Source organism: Mesoplodon densirostris, chromosome 4, assembly GCF_025265405.1.
Source record: "Mesoplodon densirostris isolate mMesDen1 chromosome 4, mMesDen1 primary haplotype, whole genome shotgun sequence".
Taxonomy (NCBI): Eukaryota; Metazoa; Chordata; class Mammalia; order Artiodactyla; family Ziphiidae; genus Mesoplodon; species Mesoplodon densirostris.
This window is the reverse complement of record NC_082664.1, coordinates 4,828,045-4,849,154: the sequence shown is the minus strand read 5'-3', so window position 1 is coordinate 4,849,154 and position 21,110 is coordinate 4,828,045. Positions and strand designations below refer to the sequence as shown.

Genomic DNA, 21,110 nt, shown 5'->3' with positions numbered 1-21,110 from the left:
TGATTTGCATTTCTCTAATGATTAGTGATGTTGAGCATCCTTTCATGTGTTTGTTGGCAATCTGTATATCTTCTTTGGAGAAATGTCTGTTTAGGTCTTCTGCCCATTTTTGGATTGGGTTGTTTGTTTTTTTGCTATTGAGCTGCATGAGCTGTTTGTAAATTTTGGAGATTAATCCTTTGTCAGTTGCTTCATTTGCAAATGTTTTCTCCCATACTGAGGGTTGCCTTTTTGTCTTGTTTATGGATTCCTTTGCTGTACAAAAGCTTTTAAGTTTCATTAGGTCCCATTTGTTTATTTATTTTTTTAATTTCCATTTCTCTAGGAGGTGGGTCAAAAAAGATCTCACTGTGATTTATGTCATAGAGTGTTCTGCCTATGTTTTCCTCTAAGAGTTTTATAGTGTCTGGCCTTACATTTAGGTCTTTAATCCATTTTGAGTTTATTTTTGTGTATGGTGTTAGGGAGTGTTCTAATTTCATTCTTTTACATGTAGCTGTCCAGTTTTCTCAGCACCACTTATTGAAGAGACTGTCTAAAAATATGGAACGCTTCACGATTTTGTGTATCATCCTTCTACAAGGGCCATGCTAATCTTCTCTGTATAGTTCCAATTTTAGTATATGTTCTGCCAAAGCGAGCACAGGTTTTGTTTTTTTACTATTGAGTTTTGAACATTTTTATATATTCTAGATACAAATCCTTTATCAGATATATGCTTTGAAAATATTTTCTCTTAATCTGTAATTTGTCCTTTCATTCTCTTAAGAGTGTCTTTTGAAGAGCAGTTTTCAATTTGGTGAAGCATAATTTATCAATTTGTTCTTTTGTGAATCACACTGTTAATATCATATCCAAGAAATCTTTGCCTAACTCAAGGTCACAAAAATTTTCTCTTATATTTTCCTTTAGAAGATTTATGGTTTTAGGTTTTACATTTAGGTCTAAAACCTGTTTTGAGTTAATTTTTGTATATGGTGCAAGTTACAGATCAAAGTTCAACTTATGGGCTACTGGTACCCAATTGACAGAGCACCATTTGTTGAAAAGACCTCCATTTCCCCATTTTTGTACTCTTGTCAAAAATCAGTTTTGCGGTCCAATTTTAAACTCACTGTTTTGTTCCATTAAACTATTTGTCCATCTTTGGTCCATATCATACTATAGCTTTTTTTTTACACAGTTACAAAACATTATTTCTTGTGATGGGGACTTTGAAGATCTACTCTCTTAGCAGCTTTCCAATATGCAACACAGTATTATCAATTATAGCTACCATGCTGTACATTACATCTCATTGACATTATTATTATTATTATTATTTTTTTGGCGGTACGTGGGCCTCTCACTGCTGTGGCCTCTCCCATTGCAGAGCACAGGCTCCAGACGCGCAGGCTCAGCGGCTATGGCTCACGGGCCCAGCCGCTCCGCGGCATGTGGGATCTTCCCGGACCGGGGCATGAATCTGTGTCCCCTGCATCAGGAGGCGGACTCTCAACCACTGCGCCACCAGGGAAGCCCATAATTTTATAACTGAAGATTGTACCTTTTGACCCCTTCACCCACTTTACCCACTCCTCCACCCCCACCTCTGGCAACCACCAGTCTATTCTCTGTATCTGTGAGCTTGGTTTTTGTTGATGTTTGTGTCGTTTGTCTGTTTTTAATTCCACATGTAAGGGAGATCATACAGTGTTTATATTTCTCTGTCTGATTTAATTCACTTAGCATAATGCCCTCAAGGTCCATCCATGCTGTTGTAAGTGGCAAGATTTCATTCTTTTTTTATGGTTGAATAGTACTTCATTGTATATATACACCACATTTTTTCATCCATTCATCCAGCAATGGACACTTAGGTTGTTTCCACGTCTGGGCTATTGCAAATAATGCTGCAATGAACATGGGGTGGTGTATATATCTTTTCAAGTTAGTGTTTTTACATGATAGTTTTTTAATAAGTCTGGAAAGCAGAGTTAACCTCCTAACTTTACTTTTATTTATTTTTTTTTTTTTTTTTTTTTTTTTTTTTTTTTTTTTTTTGCTGTACGCGGGCCTCTCACTGCTGTGGCCTCTCCCGTTGCAGAGCACAGGCTCCGGACACACAGGCCCCGCGGCCATGGCTCGCGGGCCCAGCCGCTCCGCGGCACGCGGGATCCTCCGGGATCGGGGCACGAACCCGCGTCCCCTGCATCGGCAGGCGGACTCCCAACCACTGCGCCACCAGGGAGGCCCTACTTTTATTTTTTCAAAGTTATTTTGGCCATATTAGGTCCTATGCATTTTTATGTAAATTTTAGAATTGGCTTTTCCATTTCTAACAACAACAAAAAAAAAGCCTGTTGAGTTTTTTTATTGTGATTGCATGAAATCTATAGATCAATTTGGGTCAATTTGCAATTTTACCAATACTTAGTTTTCTGATTCATGAACAAGAGACTTCTTCTCAATTGTTTCCTGTCTCTCAGGGATCACTGTCCTTCTTTGCCTTATGTTGAGGGTCTTGAAAAATATTGTTTTCTATGTTTGTCTTATTACTGTTGTTTCAGAGGAAAGAGTGCATTTGATCCCTGTTACTCCGTCTTAGCTGGAGGTGGAAGTCCATTTCTATATAAATTTTAGAATCTATTTATCAAATTCTATTAGAAAGCCTGCTGAGATATTGATTGAGATTACATTGAATCTGTAGACCAATATGGGGAGAATTGACATTTTAATAACATTGAGTCTCTGACTCATGACTATGGCATGGCTCCCCATGTATTTGCGTCTTCTTTAATTTATGAACACAATACATTTAATTTTTTATGTTTTATGTTTTATGTTCTTTTAAATGGTATTATGTTTAAATTTCATTTTTCAGTTGTCCTTGCTAGCATTTAGAAATAAATTTGATTTTTGTATACTCACCTTTTATCCTGAAACTTTGCTAAATTAACTTATTACTTCTAGAATAAGGGGTTTTTTGGGTAGATTTTTTTTTTAGAGATTTTCATATACAGAATCATGTTATCTGAGAATAAAGAAAGTTTACTTCTTTCTTTCTAATTTTTATATCTTTTACACTTTCCTTGCTTTATTGAAATTGCTATGACCTCCAGAACAATGTGGAATAGAAGTAGTAAGAGTGAAAATCTTTGCCTTATTTTTCATCTTGGGGGAGAAAGTTCAGGCTTTCACTATCAAGTGTGTTATTAGCTATAGGGTTTTTTTTTTTTTTGGTACATTTCCTTTTTTGTGGAAGTTTTCTTATATTACTAGTTCACTGAGAGTTTCTTTTTAATTTTTAAATCATAGGTAAACATTGAACATTATAAATGTTTTTTATGCATCTATCAGATAGATGATCATATAATTTTTCTCATTAATTTGTTAATGGGATGACTTACCCTGAACTATTTTTTAAATTGTTAACTGAAATTTGCATTCCAGACATAAACTTAACTTGGCCATTATGTATTATCATTGTATATACTGTTGGATTTGATTTGCTAATATTTTGAAAATTTTTGCCTCCAGTCTCTGAACAATATTGATCTGTAATTTTCTGTTTCTTTTAATATGCTTTTCAGATCTTGGTATCAGATGGTCCTCATAAAGTGCATTGGGAAATGTTCATTCCTATCTTCTGAAAAACTTTGCCTAGCGTTGGTATTATTTCTTCCTTAAAAGTCTGATAGAAACGAAAAATGAAGCCATCTGGACCTGAAGTTTCATGGGCCTTTAATTATAAATTCAAGTTCCATAATAAATAAATATAGGAATTTTCAGATTTTCTGTTTTTTCTTATCTTAGTTTTAGTAAGTTGAGTTTTTCAAGGGAATTTTCCATTTCATATAAGTTGTTGAATAAATTTGCATAAATTTGCTCATGATATTCCCTTATTATCTTAGTAGTGTCTGTAAAATAGTAGTGATGGTTTCTCTTTCATTCCTGATATTGAAGGTTTGTTTTCTCTATTTTAAAAAATCAGTCTTGCTAGATTTTTATCCACTTTATTAATGTCTTTAAAGAAGTGACTTTTGGGTTTCTTGACTTTTTGTATTGCTTGGCCATATTCTATGTAATCTACTTCCATGCTATCTTAACAAAGAAGATAAGTCATTAATTTCAGATTTGTATTCATTTTTAATATAAACATTTTAACCTACAATTTTCCTTTAAAATTGATTTAGCTGAGTTCCACATATTTCTTAAAATATTAATTTTAAGAATACTTTTAGATTTATAAAAATTTTAGAAAGACAGAACAAAGAGTTCCTGTATACTATATACCTAGCTTCCCTATTGTTAATATCTCACAGGTATGATGTAAGTATGCATACAGATATAAGACAGATTTGTCACAACTAATGAACAAATACTGATACATTATTATTAATTAAAGTACATACTTTATGTGGATTTCCTAAGTTTTTGCCAAATGCCCTTTTTTAGTCCTAGGATCCCATCCAGGGCACATGCAACATTTCGTCATCATGTCTCTTAAGGTTCCTCTGTGACCATTTTTCAGACTTCCCTTGTTTTTGATGATCTTGACAGTTTTGAGGACTACTGGTTAGGTATTTTGTAAATGTGTGTACCCCACATATTCTGATATGTTGCATTTTCATCAAGTTTGAGAGTTTTTCTAAGTTCTCTTGTCTTTTCTTCCCACGCATTGGTTATTTAGAAGTGCATTGCTTCATATCCCCAAATTCGAAAATTTCTAGTTATCTTTTCTGTATTGATTTATACTTTAATTCCATTTCAGTCAGAGAACTTACTCTTCATTAATTCTTCTGAAATACTATACTAAAATTTGCTTTATAACACAACATATGTTCTGTCTTGATGAAGTTTCATGGGCAAGAGGAAAGAATGTGTATTCTGCATTTGTTGGCTGTAATAGTCTATAAATGTCAGTTACATCAATATGGTGGAGAGTGTTATTCAAATGTCCTATATCTTACAGATTTTTGGTCTACTTGTTCTACAAATTTATGAAAGAGGAACATTATAATCTCCAACTATAATTTTGGACATGTTATCCCTCCCTTTATTTTGTCAATTTTTGCTTCGTGTATTTTGAAGCTCTGTTTTAAGGTGCAAATGCATTTAGGATTAGTAAGTCTCCTTAATGAATTGATACTTCTAGTATGAAATGTCCCTCTTTAACACCAGGAGAATCTGTTTACATCTAATGTAACTATGGATATGGTCAGGTTTAAATAAACTATCTAGCTTTTTTTTTAACATCTTTATTGGAGTATAATTGCTTTACAGTGGTGTGTTAGTTTCTGCTTTATAACAAAGTGAATCAGTTATACATAGACATATGTTCCCATATCTCTTCCCTCTTGCATCTCCCTCCCTCCCACCCTCCCTATCCCACCGCTCTAGGTGGTCACAAACCACCTTAGCTATTTGTTTTCTATTTGTCCCTCTTGTCCTTTTTCTTTGTTCCTCCTTTCCTGCCTTAATCAAGTATATTTAACCATCCATTCTATCTCCTATTTTGGATATTTAAGTATATTTCTTTGCATTATTCTTTTCACGGTTACTATAAGGATCACAACATGTAAGCACGTCTACCTTGAATGAATAATATACCCCTGAATATATAAGAATCTTATAACAGTATGTTATTTACCCTTCTCCCATTTTTTGTGCAATTGTATATATTTCATTTCTACATGTAAGAAAATCCACATTACATTGCTGCATTGTTATAACAGCAATCACTTGTTTTAAAGAAATTAAGAAAAAATAGTCTCTTTATTTACTACATGTTTACTATTTTCATTGATCTTCATGTTCTCTCCTATAGTCTACCTAGTAATATATCCCTTCATCATAAAGAATTTCCTTTAGCATTTCTTTTTTTTTACAATTTCTTATTTCAGCACTTCTTCATACTTTTTGTTCTTAAATAGCTTTATTGAAATATAATTGATAGACAATAAGCTTCATACATTGATTATATAATGTGATGAGTTTATACACATGCATACACCTGTGAAACAATCATTATGATCAAGGTAATAGATCCATCACCTCCAAAAGTTCCCTTGTGCCTCTTTGTGTCTCTGTGTGTGTATGTGTGTGTGTGTGTTAAGAACTCTTAACTTGAGATTTTACAAAATTAAAATTTTAACAAAATTTAAAATTAAAAAATATTAAGAGCATAGTAAATTATTGTCCACTATAGGCATTATTCTGTACAGGAGAACTCTTGAACTAATTCATCTTGCATAACTGAAACTTTACACCAATTGAGCAACAACTGCCCTTTCCCCACTCCTCCAAGCCTGAATTCTGAAAACAGAAAGAGAAAAGTGACTCATCACATACAAGGGAGCTCCCATGAGACTATTAGTATATTTCTCAGCAGAAACCTTGCAGGCCAGAAATGAGTGGGGTGATATATTCCCATATGAAGGAAAAAACTGCCAACCAAGAATACTGTATTTGGCAAAACTATCCTTCAGAAATGAAGGAAGAAATAAAGACTTCCCCAGACAAACAAAAGCTGAGGTAGTTCATCTCCTAGACCTACCTTACAAGAAAAGCCAAAGGGAATTCTTCAAGTTGAAATGAAAGGATGTTAATTAGTTACATGAAAACACATGAAAGTATAAAACTTAACTAGAAAGGTAAGTATATAGACAAGCATAGTTGAAATAAATGAAAAGTAGAAAGTTTTAGCAAAGAAATAGAAAATATTAAAAAATTCCAAATGAAAATTATAGAATGGGAAAATACAATAGCCAGAATAAAAATATCAGTGGGTGTGCTCAACAGCAGAATGGGAAGGACAGAGAAAAGAATCACTGAACTTGAAAAGAGAAAATAGACTTTTTAAAAATGAAGAGAGTTTCAGGGACTTGTGTGACTATAACATGAATGTAACATTCATGTCATTGGTGTCCCAGAAGGAGAGGGGAAATAGGGTGGGGCTGGCTGAAAAATCCCCAAATTTGGCAAAAAAAAAACCCATAAACCTAAATATTTAAGAAACTAAATGAACTCCAAAGAGATATAAACCCAAATAAATCCATGGCAAGACATGTCATAGTAAAACTCCTGAACACTAAAGACTATATATATATATATATATATATATATATATATATAGTTTTTTTCCTAAACTTCCCTTGAAATAGTAAAATGATGACATCAGTAGAATGTGATGTTATGTATATAAACTAGATCAACCACTAAGAAAAGCTATACAAAGATATACTCAAAAAGAATTGAGGAAATGGAGCAAAGATTGCTATATTTTCTCAGAATTAAATTGTTATTAATCTGAAGTACATTGTGATAAATTAAAGATACATATTGTAATCCATAGAATGATTAAGAAAAAATATATAGATAAAAAAGTCAAAGAGGAATAAAAATTGCACCTTGAAAATTGCTTTAAACAATATAGGAGGCAGGAAAAGAGGAAAAGAATAACAAAAACACATGAGTCATATAGAATACAAATTGCAAAATGGTGGACATAAACCCAACCACGATGATAATTATATTAAATGCGAATGGATTAAATGCACCAATTGAAAGTTGGAGCTTGTAAAACTGCATGAAAAGCAAAATCCAACTAATTGGTGACTATGAAAGACACACTTTAGATTCAAAGATACAAATAGATTGAAAGTGAAAGGATGGGAAAAAGTAGTAATTTTAAATGACCTGCAATAGCTATAATAATATGAGGCAAAATAGACTTTAAGACAAGAGACATTACTAGAGCCAAAGAGGAACTTTTCATAATGATAAAGAATCGATACATCAGGGAGAAAGAATAGTTATGAATGTATATGCACCTAAAAACAGAGCCCTAAAATAATGAAGTGAAGACTGACAGAATGGAGAAGAGTAATAGATACTTCAACAATTTTATAGTTATATTTAATATAGTTAATTTAAATAATCTTCTTTGGGTAAAGGATATAACAAATAGACAGAAAATCTATAAGAATATATAAGACTTAAAAACCACTAGCAAACATGACCTAACTAATACATATAGAACAATCCACCCAACAGCAGAAAAACACACATTTGTTTTCAAGTACACCTGCAACATTCCCCAAGATAAATAATATACTAGGCATAAAAAGTAGTCAACAAATTTAAAATAATTGAAATAACATAAAGTATCTTTTCTGACCACAACAAGTTAAATTAGAAATCAACAACAGAAAGAAATCAGGGAAATACTCATATACCTGGAAATCAAACATCACACTTCTAAATAATACATGAATCAAAGAAGAAATAAAAAGGAATTGTAAAAGTATATCAAACAAAATGAAAACATGACATTAAAATTTGTGATGTAATCAAAGCCATGTTTAGAGGCAAATTTTATATTTAAAATATTATGTTAGAAAAGAAGAAAGATTTAATAAAATCAAGATTGAAAGAGGAGACAACAATACAGACTTCTGGGAAGTAAAAGGATTTTAAGGGAAGGTTATGAACAATTTTTGTCAAAAACTTAAACAGTTTAGATAAGGAAAAGTTCCTGGAAAATCATAAAATATCAAACCTTAGTAAAGAAGAAAAGGAAAAAGGAAAATCTCTAAGCAAAGTAATGGGAATTAGTAATTTAAAACCTTCCCCAAAATAAAGCCCAGGCCAGGATGACTTCACTGGTGAGTTCTAGGCATTTAAGGAAACATTTAAGGAAAAAATAACAGCAACCCTTCACTAAACCTTTCAAAATACAGAAGAGTACAAAATACTTCCCAGGAAGTATTCAATTTATGAAGCCATATTCTCCTGATATCAAAGATTGACAAAGACATCACAAGAAAACAAAACTATGGACCAATCTCCCTCATGAAAATTGATGCCACAACCTTAGCAAATTGATCCAAGTGATAAATGAGGATGATTTTACATGATAAGCAGGAAGGTTTATCCCAGAAATAGAAGGCTGGTTGACATCCAAAAGTCAAATAATGTAGTACACAATATTAAGAGAATAAAGGCAGGAAACAACTATATCAATAGATCCAATAAAATCACTTGACAAAATCTAATACCCATTCATGATAAAAGGTCTCAAAAAACTAGGAATAGAAGGGATCTTTCTCAACCTGATGAAGTGCATCTACAAAAAAACCTATAGCTACCATCACACTTAATAGTGGAAAAAACTGAATGTTTTCTCTGTAAGGTTGAGGAGAAGACAAGAATATCTGCTCTTACCACTTCCCTTCAATATGTGCTGGAGGTTCTAGTCAGTGCAATAAAGCAATAAAAGAAAATTAAAGGCATACAATTTGGACAAGAAGAAGCAAAATTGTCTTTATTCTCAGATGACATGATCTTACATATAGAAAATACTAAGGTGTCTATAAAATTACTACCAGAACAAATAAGAAAGTTTAGCAAGGTCACAAGATATGAACACAAAAAATCAATTCTAATTGTATGTACTATCAATGAACAATCTGAAGAATAAATTAAGAAAATAATCCCACTGATGAAAGCATCAAACATATTTAGGAATAAATTTAACAAGAGAAATGCAAAAATTTTATATTAAAAACTGTAAGAGAAATTAAAGCAGACAAATTAATAGAGAGATATACCATTTTCATGGATTGGAAGACTTAATATTTGTAAGAGTCCATTCCTTTCAGCTTTTCATTGTTCAGTGTGATGCTATCTGTGGGCTTGTCATATAAAGCCTTTATTATGCTGAGGTATCAATAATTTCCTGTACCTAATTTCTTGAGCTTTTTCATCATGAAAGGATGTTGAATTTTGTCAAATGCCTGTAATTGGCCTGTAATTTTCATTTCTTCTAGTGTCCTTATCTGGCTTTAGTATGAGAGTAATGCTGGCCTTGTAAAATGAGTTTGAAAGTGTTTGCTTTAACTTTTTTGGAAGACTTTGAAAAGGATTGGCATTCATTCTTCTTTAAATGTTTGGTAGAATTTACCTATGAAGACTGGGCTTTTCTTTGGAGGAGGTTTTTGATTACCATTTCAATCTCTTTACTCATTATTTGCCTGTTCAGATTTTCTATTTCTGGTTATATATCCAAGGAAACAAAATCAGGATCTCAAAGAGATATCTGCACTATTATTCACAGTAACCAAAATATGGAAACAACCAATGCATCTGTCAATGTATGAATGTATTAAAACATGTGGTACATATATACACTGAAATATCATTCAGTCATTAAAAAAAGAAGAAAAACCTGCCATTTGGGACAACATTGATGAACCCAGGGGACATTATGCTAAATGAAATAAGCTAGACACAGAAAGACCAATACCATATGATCTCAATTATATGTGAAACCTAAAAAAATAGAACTCATAACCAGAGAGTAGACTGATTGTCACAAGGGGTTGGGGGGAGGGTGGTGGGAGAAACAAGGAGATGTTAGTCAAAGGGTACAAACCTCCAGTTATAAGATGCATAAGTTCTGGGGATCTAATGTACAGCATGGTGACTATAGTTAATAATAATATATTGTAAACTTGACATTTGCTAAGAGAGAAGATCTTAAGTATCCTCACCACACACACCCCCAAAAATGGTGAGGTGATGGATTAACTTGATTGTGGAAATCACTTCACAATGCATACATATATTGAATCATCACATTGCACCCTTTAAATATATACAAGTTTTACTTGTCAATTCTACCTCAATGAAGCTGGAAAAAAATAAAAGTCAAAAAAGCCCAAATAGAGACTTCCTTAGTGGTGCAGTGGTCAAGAATCTGCCTGCCAATGCAGGGGACAGGGGTTCAAGCCCTGGTTCAGGAAGATGCCACATGCCGCAGAGCAACTAATCCTGTGCGCCAAAACTACTGAGCCTGTGTGCCACAACTACTGAAGCCCATGCACCTAGAGCCCGTGCTCTGCAACAAGTGAAGCCACTGCAATGAGAAGTCCATGCACCTCAACACAGAGCAGCCCTCGCTCACCACAGCTAGAGAAAGCCCGCACGCAGCAGTGAAGACACAATGCAGCCATAAATAAATAAATTCATTTTTACAAAAATTATTTTAAAAGCCCCAAATAATACGACCCCAAAAAAACAATAATAATAGAATGTGACAGAATTGTTATGGAGGTGAAGTCAAGAGCAGGAGATGGTCAGCTGACACAGAGAGTGGGAGACACTCAGAGTAAGGTGAGAGGTGGTAGCTCAGCTGAGTCTTAAAGAATGAAGAGTGACCCAAGGGAGAAAAGAGGGGACATTCTGGGCAGAGATGGACAATCTGCTAAAGGTGTGGAAGGTTATGTTATGCGATGACCAGAACGACCGTTTTGCCAAAATAGGAAGAGTAATAAAGGACAGAGGGACATACTCAAAAGGTCTACAAATAAAAAATGCTGGAGAGGGTGTGAAGAAAAGGGAACCATCCCACTGTTGGTGGGAATGTAAATTGGTAAAGCCACTATGAGAACAGTATGGTGGTTCCTCAGAAAACTAAAAATAGAGTTACCATATGATCCAGCAATCCCACTCCTGGGCATGTATCCAGAAAACTATAATTCAGAAAGATACATGCACCCCTATGTTCATAGCAGCACTATTTACAATAGCCAAGACATGGAAACGACCTAAATGTCCGTTAACAGATGAATGGATAGAGATGTGGTACATATACACAATGGAATACTTCTCAGCCATAAAAAAGTGAAGTAAGTCAGACAAAGACAAATATATGATATCACTTATATGTGGAATCTAAAAAAAATGATACAAATGAAGTTATGTACAACACAGAGATAGACTCACAGACATAGAAAACAAACTTATGGTTACCAAAGGGGAAAGGGGGTGGGGAGGGATAAATTAGGAGGTTGGGATTAAAAAATACTCACTGGTATATATAAAATAGAACCAACAAGGACCTCCTGTATAGCACAGTGAACCATACTCAGTGTCTTGTAATAACCTGTAATGGAAAAGAATCTAAATATATATATATATATATACACACATATAAATAACAGAACCACTTTGCTGTACACCTGAAACTAACACAACGTTGTAAATCAACTATATTTCAATAAAAAAATTTTTAAAAACATAAAAAAATAAAGTGCAGAAGGAGATGAGCCTGGACAGCTCAGGGAGCAGGCAGGGGAGGGGCTTTAACCTGTAGGCGGTTGGGAGCCAAGGTGCAATTCTGGGGAGAGAAGCGCTCAGATCTGGGGAATGTTTCTGAAAGCCATCTCTTGCACATGAGTGGGTAGGAGGCCCGGGGGTGGGGGCATGGTTTTGAGCTCTGCCATTTTGGTGTAGAGGGAGCACCGATGCTTTTCTAATGGAATGAAGAGTGACGCACTGTTTGTCTGAGTCCCAGTCTCCCATCTGTAAAAGGAGGGGTTTGAACGACTTCTGGTCAGTCCAAGGTGGCGCACAGTGGTGAATGAATGTGGGTTGTCAGCTCCGTGCCCTGAACAAAGTCCTGGAGATGCCACATGGGAGATGGAGGTCAATGAGCCTGTCAAGCTTGGAGAGAAGACGGGCTGAGCCCTGGGTTGTGACCCCTCGGTCCTGCACCTGGGAGGAGCCCAGCCGAGCCTGGACCCCAGGCCTCCTGCCCTGCATTCTGGGGTCCTCCACACACCTCCCTGCCTCCTGGGCTTGGTGCCAATAGGGGTGCTTGTTATGCAGCTGCTGAAGGCCTGGAACAGGGCACGGCAGGGTGGTGGCAGGGCCGGAGGAGACAGACACATGTTCTCCCATAGGATTCGCTCTGGTGTGGAAGCCAAAAGAAGAGCATTGACGTGGCGGTGGTTCAAATCGACAAGGGAAGTGAAAACGGAGAAGGAAGTGAGGCACCAGAAAGCACAGGCTATAAAGATACTATCTCCCTGCCCAGCTGATTAAGTGGGACTTTGGGGATGGGAAGCATCCCATGAGTGAACAAATACAAGGTCTCCTACCCGTGTAGCCGGATAAGATGGAAAACACATTAAATGATGAAACCCTATTTAAAAGCACAAGTCAAAACAAACAGATTAACTTAGTAGGTTATGAAACAATGACAGCGGTACCCACTGCCCTGGCTCCACGCCCCACCCCAACTCTAACTAGAGGTCTTCCTTCTGGCTTTAACCCTGGGGTTCTGGCAATATTTTAAATGGCTTCAGAGTACAGTGTGTGCCTTTGGACCCGACCGGCTGGCTTTACTGTGTGCACGGACTTCATTAGCGTGGACGTCTGGCGGGCTCCCCCAGCCCAGCCTCCCTGCTTTTGCTCCCAGTTACAGAACAGGGACGGCCCTGACTGCTCCTGCCGGCCACTGCCCACCAGCCTGCCTGGGGCCGTGCCCTCTGGAAATGGGGGCTTGTGGGACTTGCTGGGTGGGGTCGCTGTGCTGTCCTGGCTGACCTCTGCCAGGACTTCCTTTTCAAAAACTGCCCCATTTCTCACCTCTTCTCCCCTCCCCTCAGCCTTTCCCTACCTTCCAGGGAAACCCCATAGGAGATCTGTCCTTTTAGAGTAGGGAACCCTAATGTCACCACCCTAGTCCCCAGGGAGCTCTGCTCACTCCAAGAACCATGTTAAATGCCACACTCTCTGGGAAACCATGTGGGCAGAGTAATGTCACTCCACAAAGAGGCCTACATCCTAATCCCAGGAAAGCTGTTGACGTGTTACTTACATGTCAAAGGGATGGACTAAGGTTGCAGGTGGGATTAAGGTTGCTAATCAGCTGACCTTAAGATAGGGAGACGATCCTGGATTCTCCAAGTGGGACTCCGTGTAATCAGAGGAGTCCTTAAAACGTGAACAAGACACAGGACTTCCCTGGCGGTCCAGTGGTTAGGGCTCAGAGCTTCCACTGCAGGAGGCCCGGGTTCAATCCCTGGTTGGGGAACTAAGATCCCACATACCGCACAGCACGGACAACAAAAAAAAAAAAAAAAAAAAAAAAAAGTGAACAAGGCAAGCAGGAGAGGATGTATGGGCAGGACCCAGCCGCTGTTGCTGGCTTTGAAGATGGAGGGAAAGGTCACAAGCTGAGAAATGCATGTGGCTTCCAGAAGCTGGAAGCGGAAAGGAAACAGGTTCTCCCCGGAAGCCTCCAGAAGGGACACAGCCCTCCTGGCAGCTTGACTTTAGCCCATCGAGACCCATCTCAGAATCCCAACCTCCAGAACCGGAAGAGAATACATCTGTGTTCTTTCAAGGTGCCAAGCGGATGGTGATTTGTTAACAGCAGCCATAGGAAACTTGTGCAAAAGCCTTCCCACCCGCTCTTCAGGAGGAGGTGGACAATCCCTCTGTGGGTCCCACGCAATTTAGGGCAGGTTTCTTGATGCTACTATGTTGACTTGGGACATTAGAAGCACAGCTTTTAAATCATGTCTGGGTAGAGTAAGATCAGTCCCCACCTTTGCCCTTGTGACCTTGTTCTCTCCTTGACCCCTACACACTTCAGGGTTCATGTTAACGGAACGGGCCCAGCTCTCTCCCTGCCGTTTGAAACTGATTTTGAAGACAGATGTTACGGAGCCAAAAAGGGCCGAGGCTGCCAAGCCCCGCTGGCAGAAAGCCACGTGGACTTGGGCTGCACTGGGGGTCCCGCAGGGGACCGCTTGCCTCTCAGGGTGACGGAACAGCTGTGGCCAGAGCGTCCTGCTTGGAGCCCGGCCTTCTTGTGGCACCTATGTCACCACCTAGACCTGTGTTTGTTCCACCGTCTCCCTGAGGACAGGGTGGGTGGCTGGCGGAGCCCTGCAATCCCAGAGCTGGAGCAGACACAAGGCAGGGGCTCTGTGCTGAGTAACGAATAAAGACACAGAGCTGTAAAAAGTTAGCAAAAACTGAAAGATGGTTTCAGAAGACATTCTTGCGGTTCATAGCATCACATTTTCCTTATGGAGGACCACTTCCAAGCTGGCCTCTCTTCCATCTCCAGCCTCTCCAAAAGGCATTGCCATTCCATACTTGCTTCCCCTCTCCCGGGCTGGCTCCTGCAACTCCCAGCCGCGGCTCAGTGCCCCCCACACCTGCTCCCTGGCGCTCCGGGCACCTCCACAGCACATTGGCTCCCAGGGCTTTCTGCCCCTCGTCCCAATCTTCCAGGTCCCTGAATCCAGCTCTGGAGGAGGGGCCCCATGAAGCTTTGCCAAGTGGGGTTCCCCAAGGCTGGGAGGGTGCCGGGTGCAGGCACCGATGAACTCTGGAAATGTGGCAATTTTGATGCTACTGTATTTGCATTATCTGTCTTCATTTCCTCTGAGCTTTCCCGGAGTTTAGTCGTTGCTGCATTAATGAAAAGAGCATGTGCCCTCTGCTTATTTCTCTCATGGTGCTCACTGCCATGTCATGAGATTTTATTAACGTGGCTTTCTCCTTGGAGCCAAGCTGGAGCTTGGAGGGGATACCAGGTTCCCGGGAGTCAGTGGTGGGGACAGGAAACAGAACTCAGGGGCCCTCGGTGCTGCCCTGAGGAGGGTCGCTGACCTGCTGGGTCTCTACACGGGGATGGGTGGCCCACCGGGAGCGGGTAGGAGGTGGAGGTCTCAGTGCATGCAGGATTCATCCTTCTTCCCTTGTGTCTTAACGGAAGAATCAGCACTGCTCTCTCACACCGCCAGATGAGTCACTTTGTGTCCAGGGAGGGAGGTGACAGAACAGACTCCCGAGTTGAGCATGATAAGCGCCTTGAAGACCCCGTTGCTTGAGATCCAAGTCAGGTCAATAATTACAAAAACGGAAGCATGGCTTGTTCCCAGCCCCTTCCCTGGGCCTTGCCATCTGTCACAGAGTCACCAGCCGCAGCTCTCAAGCTGGTGGCCACTCCCAGTAGCAGGGAGGAGTGGCAGTGATTACCCAACTCTGACTGCAAGTCCAGCTTCAAATTAATTCATGCTGAATTAGGGCCTCCCTCCCTTTACCCCTCCCCCAGGGGAGTCAGGCTAGACTGGGACCTTTCACTTCCACACCCAGGCAGCACAGCGGAAATCAGACAGTACTGTCACCCCCCTCCAGGCCGTCCCTGCCCCCAGCCCCTGAAATGGACAGATCCTCAAAGGAATCTCCAGGGAGGTTAGATGGTCCAGGCAGGTGAAGGGTGGGATGCAGAAATTCCTCCCAAGGAGCAAAGGAACTTTCTGGAAATGGTGATTCTCAAAGACCAACCAAAGTGGGCAGCCAGCTGGATGACTTCACACGTCTCTAACAAAGGGGCATGGGCTGTCCATGAGGACTCAGGACATCTTCTTTAAGGAAAGGAAAGGCACTGCCAGAGAGAGGTGAAAGTGTTCCCTAAATGCTGCATGAATGACTGGCAGCTTTTGTCCAGAAACTTCTACAGCAGCACACAGTGGGGCTGATGGTGAAGATGAGGAGAAGGCCATCTGCAGGCAAAATAAAACCCAAACCCACATCGTCTTGCTGTTTAAAAAAAAAAATTATTGAATTATAGTTGACTTACAATATTATATTTGTTTCAGGTAAACAACATAGTCATTTGATATTTTTATAGATTACACTTCATATAAGGTTATTATAAAATATTGGCTGTATTCCCTGTACTGTACTATATATCCTTGTACCTTATTTATTTTATACCAAGTAGTCTGTACCTCTTAATCCACTTCCTCTATCTTGCCCCTCCCCCACCCCTCTCCCTACTGGTAACCACTAGTTTGCTCTGTGAGTTTGTTTCAGTTTTCTTATATTTGTTCATTTGTTTTATTTTTTAGATAACACATATAAGTGAAAACATTCAGTATTTGTCTTTCTCTGTCTGATTTATTTATTTCAGGTCCATCCATGCTGCTGTAAATGGCAAAATTCAATTCTTTTTTATGGCTGAGTAATATTCTATTGTCATATATATAATCATATGTATATTGAAATATGCCACATTTTCTTTATCCATTCATCTGTTGATGGATACTTAGGTTGCTTCCATATCTTGGCTATTGTAAATGATGATGCTATGAACTCTGGGGTGCATATGTCTTTTCAAATTATGGTTTTTGTTTAGTTCAGATATATCCAGAAGTGAAATTGCTGGATCCTATGGTAGTTCTATTTTTAATTTTTTGAGGAACCTCCCTACTGTTTTCCTTAGTGGGTGTACCAAATTGCATTCCCACCAACAACATACTAGGGTTCCTTTTTTTCCACATCTTCATCAACACTTGTCGTTTGTTATCTTTTTGATGATAGCCATTCTGACAGGTGTGAGGTGATATCTCACTGTGGTTTTGATTTACATTTCCTTGATGATTAGTGATGCTGAGCATCTGTTCATGTGCCTGTTGGCCATCTGTATGTCTTCTTTGGAAAATGTCTATTCAGGTCCTCTGCCCATTTTTTAATTGGGTTGTTTGGGTTTTTTGATATTGAGTTGTATGAGCTGTTTGTATATTTTAGAAATTAAGCCCTTGTCAGTTGCGTCATTTGCAAATATTTTCTCCCAGTCCATAGGTTGTCTTTTCATCTTGTTTATGGTTTCTTTTGCTATGCAAAAATCTTTTAAGTTTTATTAGGTCCCATTGTTTATTTTTGTTTTTGTTTCCCTTGTCTGAGGAGACTGATCCAAAAAAAAAATATATTGCTAAGACCTGTGTCAAAGAGTGTACTGTCTATGTTTTCTTCTAGGAGTTTTATGGTTTACAGTTTTACATTTAGGTGTTTAATCCATTTTGAGTTTATTTTTGTATATGATATGAGAAAATGTTCTAATTTCATTCTTTTACATGTAGCTGTCCAGTTTTCCCAATGCGACTTATTGAAGAGACTGTCTTTTCCCCCATCTTGTATGCTTGCCTCCATCATCATAGATTAATTGACCATATGTGCATGGGTTTATTTGGGGGCTCTCAATTTGTTGCATTGACTTATGTGTCTGTTTCTGTGCGGTACCATACAGTTTTCATTACTATAGCTTTGTAGTATAGTCTGAAGTCAGGAACCATGATACCTCTGGCTTAGTTCTTTTTTCACAAGATTGCTTTGGCTATTTGGGGTCTTTCATGTTTCCATGCAAATTCAAGGGTTATTTGTTCTAGTTTTGCAAAAAATGTCACAGGTATTGTGATAAGGATTGCATTAAATCTATAGATTGCTTTGGGAAGTATGGACATTTTAATAATATTAATTCTTCCAATCCATAAACATGGGTATCTTTCCATTTATTTGTATCATCTTCATTTTCCTTCATCAATGCCTTACAGTTTTTAAAGGTCTTTCATCTCCTTGGTTAAATTTATTCCTAGGTATTTTGTTCTTGATGTGATTATAAATGGGATTATTTTCTTACTTTCTCTTTTTGATAGTTCATTATTAGTGTATAGAAAAGCAACAGATTTCTCTATATTAATCTTGTATCCTGAAACTTTACTGATTTCAATGATTAGTTCTAATAGTTTCTTTTGTGGTGACTTTGGGGTTTTCTATATATCATGCATCATGTCATTTGCAAATAGTGGCAGTTTTACTACTTTCCTTCCAATTTGTATGCCTTCTATTTCTTTTTATTGCCTGACTTCTGTGGCCAGGATCTTTAGTACTATGTTAAATAGAAATGGGCATTTTTGTCTTGCTCCTGATATTAGAGTAAAAGCTTTCAGCTTTTCATCATTGAGTACGATGTTAGTTGTGGGTTTGTCATAAATGGTCTTTATCATGTTGAGATATATTCCCTCCATAGCAACTTTGTTGAGAGGTTTTTTAATCATGAATGGATATTGAATCTTATCAATACTCCTTCTTCATCCATTGACACAATCATGTCATTTTTATCGTTCATTTTGTTAAGGTGGTGTATCCCATTGATTGATTTGCGGATATTGGTCCACTCTTGCATCCCTGGGATAAATCCCACTTGATCATGATGTATGATCCTTCTTATGTATGTTGAATTTGGTTTGCTAATACCTTGTTTAGGATTTTTCCATCTACATTCATCAGAGATATTAGCCTGTAATTTTCTCTTTTTTGTCATGTCTTTGTTTGGTTTTGGTATCAGGGTAATGCAGGCCTCATAAAATGAGTTTGGGAGGGTTTCCTCCTCTTCAATTTTTTTGAAATAATTTGAGAAGGATTGGTATTAACAGTTCATTATATGTTTGGTAGCATTCCCCTGGGAAACCTTGCAGTCCTGGACTTTTGTTTGTTAGGAGTTTTTAAAATCACTGATTCAATTTCCATACTAGTAATCAATCTGTTCAGATTATATATTTCTTCTTGATCCAGTCTCAGAAGATTGTATGTTTCTAAGAATTTATCCGTTTCTTCTAGGTTGTCCAATTTGTTACCATATAGCTGTTTGTAGTATTCTCTTATGATTGTATTACTGTGATATCAGTGATATCTGATACTGTGATATCTCCTCTTTCAACTCTAATTTTGTTTATTTGGATCCTCTCTCTTTTTTTTCTTAATGAGCCCTGCTAAAATCTTAAATTTTTTTTTATCTTTTCAAAAACAGCTCTTGGTCTCAGTGAACTTTTGTATTTTTTTATCTCTATTTTATCTATTTCCACTGTAACTTTTATTATTTCCTCCTTTCTGCTGACTTTGGGCTTTGTTTGTTCTTTTTCTAATTCCTTTAGATGGTAGATTAGGTCATTCATTTGAGATTTTTCTTGTTTCTTGAGGTAGGCCTGTATCACTAAAAACTTCCCTCTTAGAACTGCTTTTGCTGCATCCCATAGATTTTGGAAAGTTGTGTTTTTATTTTCCTTTGTCTCAAGGTATTTTCTGATTTCCTCTTTGATTTCTTCAGTGACCTATTGGTTTTCTTCAATAACATGTTGTTTAGTCTCCATGTGTTTGTGTTTTTCCATTTTTCTTCCTGGAATTGGTTTTTAGGTTCATATAATTGTGTTCAGAAAAGATGCCTGATATCACTTCTATCTTCTTAAATTTGTTGAGACTTGTTTTGTGGCTTAGCATGTGATCTATCCCTAGAAAATATTCCATGTGCACTTGAAAAGAATGTGTATTCTGCAGTTGTTGGATGGAAAATCCTGTGGATATCTATTAAGTCCAAGTGGTCTAATGTGTTATTTATGGCCACTGTTCCCTTATTGATTTTCTATCTGGATGATCTATCCATTGATATAAGTGGGGTGTTAACATCCCCTACTATTATTGTATTACTGTCAATTTCTTACTTTATGTCTATTAATATTTTCTTTATATATGTAGGTGTTCCTATATTAGGTGAATATTTGTTTATGAATGTTATATCTTCTTCTTATACTAACCCCTTTATAATGCCCTTACTTGCCCTTTACTACAGACTTTGTTTTAAAGTCTACTTTGTTTGATATGAGTATTACTACCCAGCTTTCTTTTCATTTCTATTTGCATGGAATATCTTTTTTCATTTTTCACTTTTAGTCTGTGTGTGTGTTTAGCTCTGAAGTGAGTCTCTTGTAGGTAGCATATAGATGGATCTTGTTTTTTTATCCCATCAACCACCCTATGTCTTTTGATTGGAGCATTTAGTCCATTGACATTGAAAGTGATCATTGATAGGTATGTACATTTTTTTTTTTTTTTTTTTTTTTTTTTTTTTGCGGTACACAGGCCTCTCACTGCTGTGGCCTCTCCCGTTGTGGAGCACAGGCTCCAGATGCGCAGGCTCAGCGGCCATGGCTCACGGGCCTAGCCGCTCCGCAGCATGTGGGATCTTCCCGGACCAGGGCACGAACCCGTGTCCCCTGCATCGGCAGGCGGACTCTCAACCACTGTGCCACCAGGGAAACCCAATAGGCATGTACTTATTGTCATTTTGTTACTTGTTTTCTGCTTGTTTTTGTAGTTCTTCTCTGTTCTTTTCTTCTTCTTTTAGTCTCTTTCCTTGTGGTTTCATGATTTTCTTTAGTGTTATATTTGTATTCCTTTCTCTCAAGTATTTGTGTATCTGTAGTAGATTTTGATTTGTGGTTACCATAGAGTTCATATATGTTGACCTATAACTATATACACTTGTCTTAAACTGATAGTCATTTAAGTTCTAAAAGATGTACATTTTTTACTCTCCCCTCCATGTTTAGTGTTTTGGATGTCATATTTTACATCTTCATGCCTATCTCTCAAGTGCTTATTGTAGTTATAGTTGATTTTTACAATGTTGGCTCATTTAAGAGGTT

At 37.8% G+C, this 21,110-nt stretch overlaps 1 non-coding gene across 1 annotated transcript; it reads right to left on the bottom strand.

Annotated features, from left to right (window-relative positions):
- Nucleotides 1-537: 537 nt before the first annotated feature.
- On the bottom strand, nt 538-644 carry LOC132490096 (U6 spliceosomal RNA). The gene has a single exon (XR_009532457.1). It is a non-coding gene; the product is annotated as a U6 spliceosomal RNA (small nuclear RNA).
- Between the last annotated feature and the right edge of the window lie 20,466 nt (nt 645-21,110).